Genomic DNA, 15747 nt, shown 5'->3' on the forward strand with positions numbered 1-15747 from the left:
ACCTTTGTTTGAGTAGGAAAAAACAAAGATTAATAATAAAACCAAGGGTCTTTTATTGCCGTGACCAGGATTCGAACCTGGGTTATTGCGGCCAAAATGCAAGGTACTAACCACTATACGATCACGGCTGTGCCCCTCTCTGTATTACTCCCATGAAAAACACTTTTGTTTGAGTAGGAAAAAACAAACAATAATAAAACCAAGGGTCTTTTAATACCGTGACCAGGATTCGAACCTGGGTTATTGCGGCCACAACGCAAGGTACTTACCACTAAACGATCACGGCTGTGCCCCTCTCTGTAATCCTCTTATGAAAAACACTTTTGTTTGAGTAGGAAAAAACAAAGATTAATAATAAAACCTAGGGTCTTTTAATGCCGTGACCAGGATTCGAACCTGGGTTATTGCGACCACAACGCAAGGTACTACCCACTATACGATCACGGCTGTGCCCCTCTCTGTAATTCTCTCATGAAAAACACTTTTGTTTGAGTAGGAAAAAACAAACAATAATAACACCAACGGTCTTTTAATGCCGTGACCAGGATTCGAACCTGGGTTATTGCGGCCACAACGCAAGGTACTTACGACTATACGATCACGGCTGTGCCCATCTCTGTAATCCTCTTATGAAAAACACTTTTGTTTGAGGAGGAAAAAACAAATATTAATAATAAAACCAAGGGTCTTTCAATGCCGTGACCAGGATTCGAACCTGGGTTATTGCGGCCACAACGCAAGATACTAACCACTATACGATCGCGCCTGTGCCCCTCTCTGTAAATCTCTTATGAAAAACAATTTTGTTTGAGTAGGAAAGAACAAAGATTAATAATAAAACCAAGGGTGTTTTAAAGCCGTGACCAGGATTCGAACCTGGGTTATTGCGGCCACAACGCAAGGTACTAACCACTATACGATCACGGCTGTGCCCCTCTCTGTAATTCTTTTATGTAAAACACTTTTGTTTGAGTAGGAAAAAACAAAGATTAATAATAGAACCAAGGGTCTTTTAATGCCGTGAACAGGATTCGAACCTGGGTTATTGTGGCCACAACGCAAGGTACTAACCACTATACGATCACGGCTGTGCCCCTCTCTGTAATTCTCTCATGAAAAACACTTTTGTTTGAGTAGGAAAAAACAAACAATAATAAAACCAAGGGTCTTTTAATGCCTTGACCAGGATTCGAACCTGTGTTATTGCGGCCACAACGCAAGGTACTAATCACGGCCGTGCCCCTCTCTGTAATTGTCTTACGAAAAACACTTTTGTTTGAGTAGGAAAAAACAAAGATTAATAATAAAACCAAGGGTCTTTTAATGCCGTGACCAGGATTCGAACCCGGGTTATTTCGGCCACAACGCAAGGTACTAACCACTATACGATCGCGGCTGTGCCCCTCTCAGTAATTCTCTTGTGAAAAACACTTTTGTTTGAGTAGGAAAAACCAAAGATTAATAGTAAAACCAAGGGTCTTTTTATGCCGTGACCAGGATTCGAACCTAGGTTATTGCGCCACAACTCAAGGTACTAACCACTATACGATCACGGCTGTGCCCCTCTCTGTAACTCTATTATGAAAAACACCTTTGTTTGAGTAGGAAAAAACAAAGATTAATAATAAAACCAAGGGTCTTTTATTGCCGTGACCAGGATTCGAACCCGGGTTATTTCGGCCACAACGCAAGGTACTAACCACTATACGATCGCGGCTGTGCCCCTCTCAGTAATTCTCTTGTGAAAAACACTTTTGTTTGAGTAGGAAAAAACAAAGATTAATAGTAAAACCAAGGGTCTTTTTATGCCGTGACCAGGATTCGAACCTAGGTTATTGCGCCACAACTCAAGGTACTAACCACCATACGATCACGGCTGTGCCCCTCTCTGTAACTCTATTATGAAAAACACTTTTGTTTGAGTAGGAAAAAACAAAGATTAATAATAAAACCAAGGGTCTTTTAATGCCGTGACCAGGATTCGAACCTGGGTTATTGCGGCCAAAATGCAAGGTACTAACCACAATACGATCACGGCTGTGCCCCTCTCTGTATTTCTCTCATGAAAAACACTTTTGTTTGAGTAGGAAAAAACAAACAATAATAAAACCAAGGGTCTTTTAATGCCGTGACCAGGATTCGAACCTGGGTTATTGCGGCCACAACGCAAGATACTAACCACTATACGATCGCGCCTGTGCCCCTCTCTGTAAATCTCTTATGAAAAACAATTTTGTTTGAGTAGGAAAGAACAAAGATTAATAATAAAACCAAGGGTGTTTTAAAGCCGTGACCAGGATTCGAACCTGGGTTATTGCGGCCACAACGCAAGGTACTAACCACTATACGATCACGGCTGTGCCCCTCTCTGTAATTCTTTTATGTAAAACACTTTTGTTTGAGTAGGAAAAAACAAAGATTAATAATAGAACCAAGGGTCTTTTAATGCCGTGAACAGGATTCGAACCTGGGTTATTGTGGCCACAACGCAAGGTACTAACCACTATACGATCACGGCTGTGCCCCTCTCTGTAATTCTCTCATGAAAAACACTTTTGTTTGAGTAGGAAAAAACAAACAATAATAAAACCAAGGGTCTTTTAATGCCTTGACCAGGATTCGAACCTGTGTTATTGCGGCCACAACGCAAGGTACTAATCACGGCCGTGCCCCTCTCTGTAATTGTCTTACGAAAAACACTTTTGTTTGAGTAGGAAAAAACAAAGATTAATAATAAAACCAAGGGTCTTTTAATGCCGTGACCAGGATTCGAACCCGGGTTATTTCGGCCACAACGCAAGGTACTAACCACTATACGATCGCGGCTGTGCCCCTCTCAGTAATTCTCTTGTGAAAAACACTTTTGTTTGAGTAGGAAAAACCAAAGATTAATAGTAAAACCAAGGGTCTTTTTATGCCGTGACCAGGATTCGAACCTAGGTTATTGCGCCACAACTCAAGGTACTAACCACTATACGATCACGGCTGTGCCCCTCTCTGTAACTCTATTATGAAAAACACCTTTGTTTGAGTAGGAAAAAACAAAGATTAATAATAAAACCAAGGGTCTTTTATTGCCGTGACCAGGATTCGAACCCGGGTTATTTCGGCCACAACGCAAGGTACTAACCACTATACGATCGCGGCTGTGCCCCTCTCAGTAATTCTCTTGTGAAAAACACTTTTGTTTGAGTAGGAAAAAACAAAGATTAATAGTAAAACCAAGGGTCTTTTTATGCCGTGACCAGGATTCGAACCTAGGTTATTGCGCCACAACTCAAGGTACTAACCACCATACGATCACGGCTGTGCCCCTCTCTGTAACTCTATTATGAAAAACACTTTTGTTTGAGTAGGAAAAAACAAAGATTAATAATAAAACCAAGGGTCTTTTAATGCCGTGACCAGGATTCGAACCCGGGTTATTTCGGCCACAACGCAAGGTACTAACCACTATACGATCGCGGCTGTGCCCCTCTCTGTAACTCTATTATGAAAAACACCTTTGTTTGAGTAGGAAAAAACAAAGATTAATAATAAAACCAAGGGTCTTTTATTGCCGTGACCAGGATTCGAACCTGGGTTATTGCGGCCAAAATGCAAGGTACTAACCACTATACGATCACGGCTGTGCCCCTCTCTGTATTTCTCTCATGAAAAACACTTTTGTTTGAGTAGGAAAAAACAAACAATAATAAAACCAAGGGTCTTTTAATACCGTGACCAGGATTCGAACCTGGGTTATTGCGGCCACAACGCAAGGTACTTACCACTATACGATCACGGCTGTGCCCCTCTCTGTAATCCTCTTATGAAAAACACTTTTGTTTGAGTAGGAAAAAACAAAGATTAATAATAAAACCTAGGGTCTTTTAATGCCGTGACCAGGATTCGAACCTGGGTTATTGCGGCCACAACGCAAGGTACTAACCACTATACGATCACGGCTGTGCCCCTCTCTGTAATTCTCTCATGAAAAACACTTTTGTTTGAGTAGGAAAAAACAAAGATTAATGATAAAACCAAGGGTCTTTTAATGCCGTTACCAGGATTCGAACCTGGGTTATTGCGGCCACAACGCAAGATACTAACCACTATACGATCGCGCCTGTGCCCCTCTCTTTAATTCTCTTGTGAAAAACACTTTTGTTTGAGTAGGAAAAAAACAAAGATTAATAGTAAAACCAAGGGTCTTTAATGCCGTGACCAGGATTCGAACCTAGGTTATTGCGGCCACAACGCAAGATACTAACCACTATACGATCGCGCCTGTGCCCCTCTCTTTAATTCTCTTGTGAAAAACACTTTTGTTTGAGTAGGAAAAAAACAAAGATTAATAGTAAAACCAAGGGTCTTTAATGCCGTGACCAGGATTCGAACCTAGGTTATTGCGGCCACAACTCAAGGTACTAACCACTATACGATCACGCCTGTGCCCCTCTCTGTAATTCTCTTGTGAAAAACACTTTTGTTTGAGTAGGAAAAAACAAAGATTAATAGTAAAACCAAGGGTCTTTTAATGCCGTGACCAGGTTTCGAACCTGGGTTATTGCGGCAACAACGCAAGATACTAACCACTATACGATCGCGCCTGTGCCCCTCTCTTTAATTCTCTTGTGAAAAACACTTTTGTTTGAGTAGGAAAAAAACAAAGATTAATAGTAAAACCAAGGGTCTTTTAATGCCGTGACCAGGATTCGAACCTAGGTTATTGCGGCCACAACTCAAGGTACTAACCACTATACGATCACGGCTGTGCCCCTCTCTGTAACTCTAATATGAAAAACACATTTGTTTGAGTAGGAAAAAACAAAGATTAATAATAAAACCTAGGGTCTTTTATTGCCGTGACCAGGATTCGAACCTGGGTTATTGCGGCCACAACGCAAGGTACTTACCACTATACGATCACGGCTGTGCCCCTCTCTGTAATCCTCTTATGAAAAACACTTTTGTTTGAGGAGGAAAAAACAAAGATTAATAGTAAAACCAAGGGTCTTTTAATGCCGTGACCAGGATTCGAACCTGGGTTATTGCGGCCACAACGCAAGGTACTAACCACTATACGATCACGGCTGTGCCCCTCTCTGTAATTCTTTTATGTAAAACACTTTTGTTTGAGTAGGAAAAAACAAAGATTAATAATAGAACCAAGGGTCTTTTAATGCCGTGACCAGGATTCGAACCTGGGTTATTGTGGCCACAACGCAAGGTACTAACCACTATACGATCACGGCTGTGCCCCTCTCTGTAATTCTCTCATGAAAAACACTTGTTTGAGTAGGAAAAAACAAACAATAATAAAACCAAGGGTCTTTTAATGCCGTGACCAGGATTCGAACCTGGGTTATTGCGGCCACAACGCAAGGTACTAATCACGGCCGTGCCCCTCTCTGTAATTGTCTTACGAAAAACACTTTTGTTTGAGTAGGAAAAAACAAAGATTAATAATAAAACCAAGGGTCTTTTATTGCCGTGACCAGGATTCGAACCCGGGTTATTGCGGCCACAACGCAAGGTACTAACCACTATACGATCGCGGCTGTGCCCCTCTCAGTAATTCTCTTGTGAAAAACACTTTTGTTTGAGTAGGAAAAAACAAAGATTAATAGTAAAACCAAGGGTCTTTTAATGCCGTTACCAGGATTCGAACCTGGGTTATTGCGGCCACAACGCAAGGTACTAACCACTATACGATCACGGCTGTGCCCCTCTCTGTAATTCTCTCATGAAAAACACTTTTGTTTGAGTAGGAAAAAACAAAGATTAATAATAAAACCAAGGGTCTTTTAATGCCGTGACCAGGATTCGAACCTGGGTTATTGCGGCCACAACGCAAGATACTAACCACTATACGATCGCGCCTGTGGCCCTCTCTTTAATTCTCTTGTGAAAAACACTTTTGTTTGAGTAGGAAAAAAACAAAGATTAATAGTAAAACCAAGGGTCTTTTAATGCCGTGACCAGGATTCGAACCTAGGTTATTGCGGCCACAACTCAAGGTACTAACCACTATACGATCACGGCTGTGCCCCTCTCTGTAACTCTATTATGAAAAACACATTTGTTTGAGTAGGAAAAAACAAAGATTAATAATAAAACCTAGGGTCTTTTATTGCCGTGACCAGGATTCGAACCTGGGTTATTGCGGCCACAACGCAAGGTACTAACCACTATACGATCACGGCTGTGCCCCTCTCTGTATTTCTCTCATGAAAAACACTTTTGTTTGAGGAGGAAAAAACAAAGATTAGTAATAAAACCAAGGGTCTTTTAATGCCGTGACCAGGATTCGAACCTGGGTTATTGCGGCCACAACGCAAGGTATTTACGACTATACGATCACGGCTGTGCCCCTCTCTGTAAATCTCTTATGAAAAACACTTTTGTTTGAGTAGGAAAAAACAAAGATTAATAATAAAACCAAGGGTGTTTTAAAGCCGTGACCAGGATTCGAACCTGGGTTATTGCGGCCACAACGCAAGGTACTAACCACTATACGATCACGGCTGTGCCCCTCTCTGTAATTCTTTTATGTAAAACACTTTTGTTTGAGTAGGAAAAAACAAAGATAAATAATAGAACCAAGGGTCTTTTAATGCCGTGACCAGGATTCGAACCTGGGTTATTGTGGCCACAACGCAAGGTACTAACCACTATACGATCACGGCTGTGCCCCTCTCTGTAATTCTCTCATGAAAAACACTTTTGTTTGAGTAGGAAAAAACAAACAATAATAAAGCCAAGGGTCTTTTAATGCCGTGACCAGGATTCGAACCTGGGTTATTGCGGCCACAACGCAAGGTACTAATCACGGCTGTGCCCCTCTCTGTAATTGTCTTACGAAAAACACTTTTGTTTGAGTAGGAAAAACAAAGATTAATAATAAAACCAAGGGTCTTATAATGCCGTGACCAGGATTCGAACCTGGGTTATTGCGGCCACAACGCAAGGTACTAACCACTATACGATCGCGGCTGTGCCCCTCTCTGTAATTCTCTTGTGAAAAACACTTCTGTTTGAGTAGGAAAAAACAAAGATTAATAGTAAAACCAAGGGTCTTTTTATGCCGTGACCAGGATTCGAACCTAGGTTATTGCGCCACAACTCAAGGTACTAACCACTATACGATCACGGCTGTGCCCCTCTCTGTAATTCTCTCATGAAAAACACTTTTGTTTGAGTAGGAAAAAACAAACAATAATAAAACCAAGGGTCTTTTAATGCCGTGACCAGGATTCAAACCTGGGTTATTGCGGCCACAACGCAAGGTACTAATCACGGCTGTGCCCCTCTCTGTAATTGTCTTACGAAAAACACTTTTGTTTGAGTAGGAAAAACAAAGATTAATAATAAAACCAAGGGTCTTTTAATGCCGTGACCAGGATTCGAACCTGGGTTATTGCGGCCACAACGCAAGGTACTAACCACTATACGATCGCGGCTGTGCCCCTCTCTGTAATTCTCTTGTGAAAAACACTTTTGTTTGAGTAGGAAAAAACAAAGATTAATAGTAAAACCAAGGGTCTTTTTATGCCGTGACGAGGATTCGAACCTAGGTTATTGCGCCACAACTCAAGGTACTAACCACTATACGATCACGGCTGTGCCCCTCTCTGTAACTCTATTATGAAAAACACCTTTGTTTGAGTAGGAAAAAACAAAGATTAATAATAAAACCAAGGGTCTTTTATTGCCGTGACCAGGATTCGAACCTGGGTTATTGCGGCCACAACGCAAGATACTAACCACTATACGATCGCGCCTGTGCCCCTCTCTGTAAATCTCTTATGAAAAACACTTTTGTTTGAGTAGGAAAAAACAAAGATTAATAATAAAACCAAGGGTGTTTTAAAGCCGTGACCAGGATTCGAACCTGGGTTATTGCGGCCACAACGCAAGGTACTAACCACTATACGATCACGGCTGTGCCCCTCTCTGTATTTCTCTCATGAAAAACACTTTTGTTTGAGTAGGAAAAAACAAAGATTAATAATAAAACCAAGGGTCTTTTAATGCCGTGACCAGGATTCGAACCTGGGTTATTGCGGCCACAACGCAAGATACTAACCACTATACGATCGCGCCTGTGCCCCTCTCTGTAAATCTCTTATGAAAAACACTTTTGTTTGAGTAGGAAAAACAAAGATTAATAATAAAACCAAGGGTGTTTTAAAGCCGTGACCAGGATTCGAACCTGGGTTATTGCGGCCACAACGCAAGGTACTAACCACTATACGATCACGGCTGTGCCCCTCTCTGTTATTCTTTTATGTAAAACACTTTTGTTTGAGTAGGAAAAAACAAAGATTAATAATAGAACCAAGGGTCTTTTAATGCCGTGACCAGGATTCGAACCTGGGTTATTGGGGCCACAACGCAAGGTACTAACCACTATACGATCACGGCTGTGCCCCTCTCTGTAATTCTCTCATGAAAAACACTTTTGTTTGAGTAGGAAAAAACAAACAATAATAAAACCAAGGGTCTTTTAATGCCGTGACCAGGATTCGAACCTGGGTTATTGCGGCCAGAACGCAAGGTACTAACCACTATACGATCGCGGCTGTGCCCCTCTCAGTAATTCTCTTGTGAAAAACACTTTTGTTTGAGTAGGAAAAAACAAAGATTAATAGTAAAACCAAGGGTCTTTTTATGCCGTGACCAGGATTCGAACCTAGGTTATTGCGCCACAACTCAAGGTACTAACCACTATACGATCACGGCTGTGCCCCTCTCTGTAACTCTATTATGAAAAACACTTTTGTTTGAGTAGGAAAAAACAAAGATTAATAATAAAACCTAGGGTCTTTTATTGCCGTGACCAGGATTCGAACCTGGGTTATTGCGGACAAAATGCAAGGTACTAACCACTATACGATCACGGCTGTGCCCCTCTCTGTAATTCTCTCATGAAAAACACTTTTGTTTGAGTAGGAAAAAACAAACAATAATAACACCAAGGGTCTTTTAATGCCGTGACCAGGATTCGAACCTGGGTTATTGCGGCCATAACGCAAGGTACTTACCACTATACGATCACGGCTGTGCCCCTCTCTGTAATCATCTTATGAAAAACACTTTTGTTTGAGTAGGAAAAAACAAAGATTAATAATAAAACCTAGGGTCTTTTAATGCCGTGACCAGGATTCGAACCTGGGTTATTGCGGCCACAACGCAAGGTACTAACCACTATACGATCACGGCTGTGCCCCTCCCTGTAATTTTCTCATGAAAAACACTTTTGTTTGAGTAGGAAAAAACAAACAATAATAACACCAAGGGTCTTTTAATGCCGTGACCAGGATTCGAACCTAGGTTATTCCGGCCACAACGCAAGGTACTTACCACTATACGAACACGGCTGTGCCCATCTCTGTAATCCTCTTATGAAAAACACTTTTGTTTGAGGAGGAAAAAACAAAGATTAATAATAAAACCAAGGGTCTTTTAATGCCGTGACCAGGATTCGAACCTGGGTTATTGCGGCCACAACGCAAGATACTAACCACTATACGATCGCGCCTGTGCCCCTCTCTTTAATTCTCTTGTGAAAAACACTTTTGTTTGAGTAGGAAAAAAACAAAGATTAATAGTAAAACCAAGGGTCTTTTAATGCCGTGACCAGGATTCGAACCTAGGTTATTGCGGCCACAACGCAAGGTACTAACCACTATACGATCGCGGCTGTGCCCCTCTCAGTAATTCTCTTGTGAAAAACACTTTTGTTTGAGTAGGAAAAAACAAAGATTAATAGTAAAACCAAGGGTCTTTTTATGCCGTGACCAGGATTCGAACCTAGGTTATTGCGCCACAACTCAAGGTACTAACCACCATACGATCACGGCTGTGCCCCTCTCTGTAACTCTATTATGAAAAACACTTTTGTTTGAGTAGGAAAAAACAAAGATTAATAATAAAACCAAGGGTCTTTTAATGCCGTGACCAGGATTCGAACCCGGGTTATTTCGGCCACAACGCAAGGTACTAACCACTATACGATCGCGGCTGTGCCCCTCTCTGTAACTCTATTATGAAAAACACCTTTGTTTGAGTAGGAAAAAACAAAGATTAATAATAAAACCAAGGGTCTTTTATTGCCGTGACCAGGATTCGAACCTGGGTTATTGCGGCCAAAATGCAAGGTACTAACCACTATACGATCACGGCTGTGCCCCTCTCTGTATTTCTCTCATGAAAAACACTTTTGTTTGAGTAGGAAAAAACAAACAATAATAAAACCAAGGGTCTTTTAATACCGTGACCAGGATTCGAACCTGGGGTATTGCGGCCACAACGCAAGGTATTTACGACTATACGATCACGGCTGTGCCCCTCTCTGTAAATCTCTTATGAAAAACACTTTTGTTTGAGTAGGAAAAAATAAAGATTAATAATAAAACCAAGGGTGTTTTAAAGCCGTGACCAGGATTCGAACCTGGGTTATTGCGGCCACAACGCAAGGTACTAACCACTATACGATCACGGCTGTGCCCCTCTCTGTAATTCTTTTATGTAAAACACTTTTGTTTGAGTAGGAAAAAACAAAGATTAATAATAGAACCAAGGGTCTTTTAATGCCGTGACCAGGATTCGAACCTGGGTTATTGTGGCCACAACGCAAGGTACTAACCACTATACGATCACGGCTGTGCCCCTCTCTGTTATTCTCTCATGAAAAACACTTTTATTTGAGTAGGAAAAAACAAACAATAATAAAGCCAAGGGTCTTTTAATGCCGTGACCAGGATTCGAACCTGGGTTATTGCGGCCACAACGCAAGGTACTAATCACGGCTGTGCCCCTCTCTGTAATTGTCTTACGAAAAACACTTTTGTTTGAGTAGGAAAAACAAAGATTAATAATAAAACCAAGGGTCTTATAATGCCGTGACCAGGATTCGAACCTGGGTTATTGCGGCCACAACGCAAGGTACTAACCACTATACGATCGCGGCTGTGCCCCTCTCTGTAATTCTCTTGTGAAAAACACTTCTGTTTGAGTAGGAAAAAACAAAGATTAATAGTAAAACCAAGGGTCTTTTTATGCCGTGACCAGGATTCGAACCTAGGTTATTGCGCCACAACTCAAGGTACTAACCACTATACGATCACGGCTGTGCCCCTCTCTGTAATTCTCTCATGAAAAACACTTTTGTTTGAGTAGGAAAAAACAAACAATAATAAAACCAAGGGTCTTTTAATGCCGTGACCAGGATTCAAACCTGGGTTATTGCGGCCACAACGCAAGGTACTAATCACGGCTGTGCCCCTCTCTGTAATTGTCTTACGAAAAACACTTTTGTTTGAGTAGGAAAAACAAAGATTAATAATAAAACCAAGGGTCTTTTAATGCCGTGACCAGGATTCGAACCTGGGTTATTGCGGCCACAACGCAAGGTACTAACCACTATACGATCGCGGCTGTGCCCCTCTCTGTAATTCTCTTGTGAAAAACACTTTTGTTTGAGTAGGAAAAAACAAAGATTAATAGTAAAACCAAGGGTCTTTTTATGCCGTGACGAGGATTCGAACCTAGGTTATTGCGCCACAACTCAAGGTACTAACCACTATACGATCACGGCTGTGCCCCTCTCTGTAACTCTATTATGAAAAACACTTTTGTTTGAGTAGGAAAAAACAAAGATTAATAATAAAACCAAGGGTCTTTTATTGCCGTGACCAGGATTCGAACCTGGGTTATTGCGGCCACAACGCAAGATACTAACCACTATACGATCGCGCCTGTGCCCCTCTCTGTAAATCTCTTATGAAAAACACTTTTGTTTGAGTAGGAAAAAACAAAGATTAATAATAAAACCAAGGGTGTTTTAAAGCCGTGACCAGGATTCGAACCTGGGTTATTGCGGCCACAACGCAAGGTACTAACCACTATACGATCACGGCTGTGCCCCTCTCTGTATTTCTCTCATGAAAAACACTTTTGTTTGAGTAGGAAAAAACAAAGATTAATAATAAAACCAAGGGTCTTTTAATGCCGTGACCAGGATTCGAACCTGGGTTATTGCGGCCACAACGCAAGATACTAACCACTATACGATCGCGCCTGTGCCCCTCTCTGTAAATCTCTTATGAAAAACACTTTTGTTTGAGTAGGAAAAAACAAAGATTAATAATAAAACCAAGGGTGTTTTAAAGCCGTGACCAGGATTCGAACCTGGGTTATTGCGGCCACAACGCAAGGTACTAACCACTATACGATCACGGCTGTGCCCCTCTCTGTAATTCTTTTATGTAAAACACTTTTGTTTGAGTAGGAAAAAACAAAGATTAATAATAGAACCAAGGGTCTTTTAATGCCGTGACCAGGATTCGAACCTGGGTTATTGCGGCCACAACGCAAGGTACTAACCACTATACGATCACGGCTGTGCCCCTCTCTGTAATTCTCTCATGAAAAACACTTTTGTTTGAGTAGGAAAAAACAAACAATAATAAAACCAAGGGTCTTTTAATGCCGTGACCAGGATTCGAACCTGGGTTATTGCGGCCAGAACGCAAGGTACTAACCACTATACGATCGCGGCTGTGCCCCTCTCAGTAATTCTCTTGTGAAAAACACTTTTGTTTGAGTAGGAAAAAACAAAGATTAATAGTAAAACCAAGGGTCTTTTTATGCCGTGACCAGGATTCGAACCTAGGTTATTGCGCCACAACTCAAGGTACTAACCACTATACGATCACGGCTGTGCCCCTCTCTGTAACTCTATTATGAAAAACACTTTTGTTTGAGTAGGAAAAAACAAAGATTAATAATAAAACCTAGGGTCTTTTATTGCCGTGACCAGGATTCGAACCTGGGTTATTGCGGACAAAATGCAAGGTACTAACCACTATACGATCACGGCTGTGCCCCTCTCTGTAATTCTCTCATGAAAAACACTTTTGTTTGAGTAGGAAAAAACAAACAATAATAACACCAAGGGTCTTTTAATGCCGTGACCAGGATTCGAACCTGGGTTATTGCGGCCACAACGCAAGGTACTTACCACTATACGATCACGGCTGTGCCCCTCTCTGTAATCATCTTATGAAAAACACTTTTGTTTGAGTAGGAAAAAACAAAGATTAATAATAAAACCTAGGGTCTTTTAATGCCGTGACCAGGATTCGAACCTGGGTTATTGCGGCCACAACGCAAGGTACTAACCACTATACGATCACGGCTGTGCCCCTCCCTGTAATTTTCTCATGAAAAACACTTTTGTTTGAGTAGGAAAAAACAAACAATAATAACACCAAGGGTCTTTTAATGCCGTGACCAGGATTCGAACCTAGGTTATTCCGGCCACAACGCAAGGTACTTACCACTATACGAACACGGCTGTGCCCATCTCTGTAATCCTCTTATGAAAAACACTTTTGTTTGAGGAGGAAAAAACAAAGATTAATAATAAAACCAAGGGTCTTTTAATGCCGTGACCAGGATTCGAACCTGGGTTATTGCGGCCACAACGCAAGATACTAACCACTATACGATCGCGCCTGTGCCCCTCTCTTTAATTCTCTTGTGAAAAACACTTTTGTTTGAGTAGTAAAAAAACAAAGATTAATAGTAAAACCAAGGGTCTTTTAATGCCGTGACCAGGATTCGAACCTAGGTTATTGCGGCCACAACTCAAGGTACTAACCACTATACGATCACGCCTGTGCCCCTCTCTGTAATTCTCTTGTGAAAAACACTTTTGTTTGAGTAGGAAAAACAAAGATTAATAGTAAAACCAAGGGTCTTTTAATGCCGTGACCAGGTTTCGGACCTGGGTCATTGCGGCCACAACGCAAGATACTAACCACTATACGATCGCGCCTGTGCCCCTCTCTTTAATTCTCTTGTGAAAAACACTTTTGTTTGAGTAGGAAAAAAACAAAGATTAATAGTAAAACCAAGGGTCTTTTAATGCCGTGAAAAGGATTCGAACCTAGGTTATTGCGGCCACAACTCAAGGTACTAACCACTATACGATCACGGCTGTGCCCCTATCTGTAGTTCTATTATGAAAAACACATTTGTTTGAGTATGAAAAAACAAAGATTAATTATAAAACCTAGGGTCTTTTATTGCCGTGACCAGGATTCGAACCTGGGTTATTGCGGCCACAACGCAAGGTACTAACCACTATACGATCACGGCTGTGCCCCTCTCTGTACTTCTCTCATGAAAAACACCTTTGTTTGAGTAGGAAAAAACAAACAATAATAAAACACAGGGTCTTTTAATGCCGTGACCAGGATTCGAACCTGGGTTATTGCGGCCACAACGCAAGGTACTAATCACGGCTGTGCCCCTCTCTGTAATTGTCTTACGAAAAACACTTTTGTTTGAGTAGGAAAAAACAAAGATTAATAATAAAACCAAGGGTCTTTTAATGCCGTGACCAGGATTCGAACCTGGGTTATTGCGGCCACAACGCAAGGTACTAACCACTATACGATCGCGGCTGTGCCCCTCTCTGTAATTCTCTTGTGAAAAACACTTTTGTTTGAGTAGGAAAAAACAAAGATTAATAGTAAAACCAAGGGTCTTTTTATGCCGTGACCAGGATTCGAACCTAAGTTATTGCGCCACAACTCAACTTACTAACCACTATACGATCACGGCTGTGCCCCTCTCTGTAACTCTATTATGAAAAACACCTTTGTTTGAGTAGGAAAAAACAAAGATTAATAATAAAACCAAGGGTCTTTTATTGCCGTGACCAGGATTCGAACCTGGGTTATTGCGGCCAAAATGCAAGGTACTAACCACTATACGATAGGGCCGTGCAGACTATTCGTTACTATTTGGTCGGACCAAATAATTTGGTCAAAATTGACGTTTACTATTCGCACCGACGAATCGAATAATGGTTTTCAAAATTCTAGAATACCAAATAATGAGCCTCGAAAAACCGACTATTCTATAGCGAATAAAACAATGTGAAAGTGAATGTTTTTAACAGTCTATTGACCAAATTATTTGGTATTCGCAACCAGTTTTCGAATTTTTCTGTTGATTTTGTGAATTTGAGGACGCTGTCATAGAGATAGGAACATAAATGTTATGCTCCTATCCCTATGGGCGCTGTGATAGTGTCCGCTGGACCGTGGCCTCATAGATGACGCGACCTGGCAGACACAGCCTTAAAATTCTGACGTGGCTACTGGCTGTTAAGTATTACTCGCGTTCACCGTGTCGCGTGATCTAGGAGGCTATTGCTAGAATCAGCCACTCAGTCTTTAGAAGTTCATAGACAAGGATAAACCATTAAATGTTTTAAATGGTAATGGTTATTATCAACTTCTCGCTACGAAGCTAACTATATTTAACTTCCTAATAATATGTCACTACAGTATAACTATTAAAAAAAAAATAGTATCATGGACATTGGAAGAGGTCATACATTGCAAAGCGAGTTGGGATATATTGACAGCTAACCTAATTTTGATTAAAATAAAACCTTTGATTCGTTCAAAAATAAGTTTTCAGCTGTTCAAAAGTACCTTTCCGTGTCCCATTATTTATAAATTTGAAATTTGGTAGAATAGTTTTATAGAAATTTAAATTTGGTCGAATTTTTGAACTTCACACTATTTGGTCAAATTATTTGGTCATTTTCCTATTCCGAGCCGAGAGATGGCTGGCAAAAACACTGCTATTTGGTATTCGACGAATACCTTAAAAAGTACTATTCGCACAGCCCTACTATACGATCACGGCTGTGCCCCTCTCTGTATTTCTCTCATGAAA

At 41.1% G+C, this 15747-nt stretch overlaps 20 non-coding genes across 20 annotated transcripts; all 20 read right to left on the bottom strand.

Annotated features, from left to right (window-relative positions):
* Positions 1–375: 375 nt before the first annotated feature.
* TRNAH-GUG (transfer RNA histidin (anticodon GUG)) lies at positions 376–447 on the bottom strand. The gene has a single exon. It is a non-coding gene; the product is annotated as a tRNA-His (tRNA).
* A 408-nt stretch (positions 448–855) lies between these two features.
* TRNAH-GUG (transfer RNA histidin (anticodon GUG)) lies at positions 856–927 on the bottom strand. The gene has a single exon. It is a non-coding gene; the product is annotated as a tRNA-His (tRNA).
* A 1358-nt stretch (positions 928–2285) lies between these two features.
* Positions 2286–2357, bottom strand: TRNAH-GUG (transfer RNA histidin (anticodon GUG)). Its single transcript has one exon. It is a non-coding gene; the product is annotated as a tRNA-His (tRNA).
* A 1358-nt stretch (positions 2358–3715) lies between these two features.
* Positions 3716–3787, bottom strand: TRNAH-GUG (transfer RNA histidin (anticodon GUG)). The gene has a single exon. It is a non-coding gene; the product is annotated as a tRNA-His (tRNA).
* An 89-nt stretch (positions 3788–3876) lies between these two features.
* On the bottom strand, positions 3877–3948 carry TRNAH-GUG (transfer RNA histidin (anticodon GUG)). Its single transcript has one exon. It is a non-coding gene; the product is annotated as a tRNA-His (tRNA).
* An 895-nt stretch (positions 3949–4843) lies between these two features.
* Positions 4844–4915, bottom strand: TRNAH-GUG (transfer RNA histidin (anticodon GUG)). Its single transcript has one exon. It is a non-coding gene; the product is annotated as a tRNA-His (tRNA).
* Positions 4916–5004: 89 nt separating this feature from the next.
* Positions 5005–5076, bottom strand: TRNAH-GUG (transfer RNA histidin (anticodon GUG)). The gene has a single exon. It is a non-coding gene; the product is annotated as a tRNA-His (tRNA).
* Positions 5077–6116: 1040 nt separating this feature from the next.
* Positions 6117–6188, bottom strand: TRNAH-GUG (transfer RNA histidin (anticodon GUG)). Its single transcript has one exon. It is a non-coding gene; the product is annotated as a tRNA-His (tRNA).
* A 250-nt stretch (positions 6189–6438) lies between these two features.
* On the bottom strand, positions 6439–6510 carry TRNAH-GUG (transfer RNA histidin (anticodon GUG)). Its single transcript has one exon. It is a non-coding gene; the product is annotated as a tRNA-His (tRNA).
* A 1345-nt stretch (positions 6511–7855) lies between these two features.
* TRNAH-GUG (transfer RNA histidin (anticodon GUG)) lies at positions 7856–7927 on the bottom strand. Its single transcript has one exon. It is a non-coding gene; the product is annotated as a tRNA-His (tRNA).
* Positions 7928–8176: 249 nt separating this feature from the next.
* On the bottom strand, positions 8177–8248 carry TRNAH-GUG (transfer RNA histidin (anticodon GUG)). The gene has a single exon. It is a non-coding gene; the product is annotated as a tRNA-His (tRNA).
* Positions 8249–8974: 726 nt separating this feature from the next.
* Positions 8975–9046, bottom strand: TRNAH-AUG (transfer RNA histidin (anticodon AUG)). The gene has a single exon. It is a non-coding gene; the product is annotated as a tRNA-His (tRNA).
* An 89-nt stretch (positions 9047–9135) lies between these two features.
* Positions 9136–9207, bottom strand: TRNAH-GUG (transfer RNA histidin (anticodon GUG)). The gene has a single exon. It is a non-coding gene; the product is annotated as a tRNA-His (tRNA).
* Positions 9208–10417: 1210 nt separating this feature from the next.
* Positions 10418–10489, bottom strand: TRNAH-GUG (transfer RNA histidin (anticodon GUG)). Its single transcript has one exon. It is a non-coding gene; the product is annotated as a tRNA-His (tRNA).
* Positions 10490–11834: 1345 nt separating this feature from the next.
* Positions 11835–11906, bottom strand: TRNAH-GUG (transfer RNA histidin (anticodon GUG)). Its single transcript has one exon. It is a non-coding gene; the product is annotated as a tRNA-His (tRNA).
* A 250-nt stretch (positions 11907–12156) lies between these two features.
* On the bottom strand, positions 12157–12228 carry TRNAH-GUG (transfer RNA histidin (anticodon GUG)). The gene has a single exon. It is a non-coding gene; the product is annotated as a tRNA-His (tRNA).
* Positions 12229–12317: 89 nt separating this feature from the next.
* On the bottom strand, positions 12318–12389 carry TRNAH-GUG (transfer RNA histidin (anticodon GUG)). Its single transcript has one exon. It is a non-coding gene; the product is annotated as a tRNA-His (tRNA).
* Positions 12390–12954: 565 nt separating this feature from the next.
* TRNAH-GUG (transfer RNA histidin (anticodon GUG)) lies at positions 12955–13026 on the bottom strand. Its single transcript has one exon. It is a non-coding gene; the product is annotated as a tRNA-His (tRNA).
* An 89-nt stretch (positions 13027–13115) lies between these two features.
* On the bottom strand, positions 13116–13187 carry TRNAH-GUG (transfer RNA histidin (anticodon GUG)). The gene has a single exon. It is a non-coding gene; the product is annotated as a tRNA-His (tRNA).
* An 892-nt stretch (positions 13188–14079) lies between these two features.
* On the bottom strand, positions 14080–14151 carry TRNAH-GUG (transfer RNA histidin (anticodon GUG)). Its single transcript has one exon. It is a non-coding gene; the product is annotated as a tRNA-His (tRNA).
* Between the last annotated feature and the right edge of the window lie 1596 nt (positions 14152–15747).

This window comes from Phalangium opilio, unplaced genomic scaffold (assembly GCF_054372755.1).
Source record: "Phalangium opilio isolate 3A_F unplaced genomic scaffold, DU_Popi_V2 ptg000017l_1, whole genome shotgun sequence".
In the NCBI taxonomy this organism is placed as follows: Eukaryota; Metazoa; Arthropoda; class Arachnida; order Opiliones; family Phalangiidae; genus Phalangium; species Phalangium opilio.